At 43.2% G+C, this 2,661-nt stretch overlaps 1 protein-coding gene across 2 annotated transcripts in view; it reads left to right on the top strand.

The window, feature by feature from the left end:
- Positions 1-2,661, top strand: part of MTUS1 (microtubule associated tumor suppressor 1) — a 212,743-nt gene that overhangs the window by 73,607 nt on the left and 136,475 nt on the right. The window lies entirely within an intron of this gene.

Here is a 2,661-nt window from a genome sequence, read left to right as displayed (position 1 = left end):
GGTACCTGGGGCCCCCCTGTGGCTGATCTCCAAGCCTGTACTTCCAGTCCACTTCTGGGTTTGCCACTGAGCACGTGGAGGAGCCCCCCACACTCCTTTGGGACACCCCATGTGTTCCAGCATTGCAACGATCACAAGCCACACCTGCTACCTCAAGGTGTGTAGAAAAAACTTTTAAAGCTGTGGTTTTCTCTGAATCACTGATTCTCTGAATTGGCATCAAATCTTCAGATTCAGATTCAGCCTGAATCAAACTGGGGACAGTAATCCAAATCAAATCTCTATCCCTGATTCGGGCTGAATCTGAATCGAATATGGCCTGCTTTACACACCCCTTTTGATTACTGCTTGTTTGGCTCCAGAGCAAAACTGTGGGCGTCTGTGGCTCTGAGCCATTTCTTTCCTGTCTTTTTCCTTCTAGTGAGAGGTAGCCTGATGTCAAGCACAGAGCATCTGACCTAAGCAGGCTGTTGTCTATAGAAGCTTATGCCTCTTGGAACTAGTTACTCTAAGGTGCCATTCTGCCTTGCCTCTTGTCTTTTCCCTCTGTAAGTAAAAGGCAGAGGAAATATATGACAAGCCTAGTTTTAACACCATCCTTAACAGCCTTATCTGATATAGAAGTGAGAGGCAGTTTGGGGTAAACCCATTCAGTTGCACAGTGTGTTTTTTCTTTGGCTGAATGATTTATACCAAAAGGAATTTTTTACAAAAGTATTTAGTATTTTAAATACTTAAGTATTTAACAGTGTATATAGATTAAGCCGTAAATGATTGGACTTTAAATGAATGCCACGTACTTTTTTTGTAAAGCATTTAAAAATTAGTTAAGTATATGCCTATGATCCTCTCTACACACCACAGGTATCATGCAGTTAACTGGTTAATTGTGCAAACCTTAACACAAGCTGCACATGCAGTGTAGTTACACACCATAGAAAGCTCCAACCCACTATAAAGTTAGACCTCAACAATGTGTATGAACTTTTATAGCTCATTCTTACTGAGCTGAGTTGGCACATGTAGCAAGCTCTCCCCTGTGGCCTGGAGCTGACAGGGTTCCCAGCCACAGGGGTGCCCTTCAGCTGATGTGGGTTCCCAACCACAGGTGTGCTCTATGCCCAGCCAAAGTTGGAAGTCCTGTAGCTACAGGGACTCTAACCCCAGCAGCTGCTAACTTAGGTCCCAGCAGCACGACGAGTCAGAATCCCATAGCTTTCGATGCTGGGTCTGGCAGCTTGGGGCACTGCTGCAGCTGGGAGGGGATGCTGGGTCTGGCAGCTGGGAGTCCCTCAACTGGGGGTGCTCCTGCCTGTGGGAGCTTCCTTCTTGCCAGTGCATGTGTGGCATGGCAGGAGGTGCAATTGCATGGATTGCATGTTAGATACCACTGCATCTTTACCTGCACGTGTAGAGGCCTATTTTGCAGATGCAGAAAGAGGAATAGTAGTTAAAGGACTTGATTGAAGTGCCCTTCAGGTCACTTTTTCCAACTCCCACTTTGCTATTCTAGCCACTAGACAAGACCTACATTACAAACTGTTTAAACAACTTCACCTATTTCAAAGTATTAGAGGACCTTTAAAATGTCAGGTTTTTTTTATCATGACAGGCAGCATTTTTAGGGTTAACATTTATTTCTGTCCCAATCTTTAAATCTGAAATTTGGGAGAAAATTGGGACTCACCCATATCTTCAAATCCCATCTGGCAAAGAATGCGTGGAGGAGGGTGTGGCAGTATTACATGGAAAGATATATTTAAACTTGTAGCTTAGCTACATAACAGTTGAGGAGGGGGATAGAACCATAAATTTGCTTGGAAGTTGTGAAAGCCAAATGGAAAAATATTACATTTTGTAAGGTAAGGTGTTGAATAGTATCCAGAGGGAATTCATAGAAATGGCATTGTTTTAATGTGTATAGAACTTGTCTTAACACAACCTTTTGAAAAATTGCAATCCTACCACTCCACAGAGGGAATGTTAGGGGTCCTAATAAAATTAGACTTTCACTTACAGGGCCAGATTAACCCTTTAGTGGGCCCTAGGCAAACAAACTTGTGGGCCCCTACTTAATACTGTATATTTTTATATTACTTTTTTCACTCAATTTATAATATGTAAAATGAGCACAATTGAGTCTGTCTTTTACTTGGGGCCTTAGGCATGTGCCTACTTTGCCTATACATTAATCCGGCCCTGCTCACTTATGTGGGCACATTAGCTGTTCCAGCTTGGTCCTACGTGACCTTGAAGTTAACTACTTGCACTTGAAAGTTGCTGACAACTTGTGCAGGGTGGTAAAGGTTTTTGTAAATTTTATGTACTTGATTTTTTTTAACTCACTCCAAAGCAGTTTGAACATAAATGAGAACTTGTGAAATGCTGTAACTTTTTAAAAAGCATACCCCCGCATTTTTATCCAGAAAAACCTGCTCTTCATTTTTCCTTGCTTTCACACCCAATTTAAGATTTAAAACCAACCTAAGGACTCTGCCTACTTATACCTGGGTGGGAAGTGATTCATATCTGTCCCTGAACCTCCTGGGGGGAGGGGAGGAGGAACTAATTCTGCCTCTTCAAAATACTCTATTTGCCCCCCCCCCCCCCCCCCCCCCTCCTCACCAACAGGCGATTTTTTTTGTTCTTGTGTGGGGGGGG

Source organism: Gavialis gangeticus, unplaced genomic scaffold, assembly GCF_001723915.1.
Source record: "Gavialis gangeticus isolate Ggan-Ray unplaced genomic scaffold, GavGan_comp1, whole genome shotgun sequence".
Taxonomy (NCBI): domain Eukaryota; kingdom Metazoa; phylum Chordata; order Crocodylia; family Gavialidae; genus Gavialis; species Gavialis gangeticus.
Note: the sequence above shows the minus strand (reverse complement) of the source record. Positions and strands in the feature narration are given on the sequence as shown.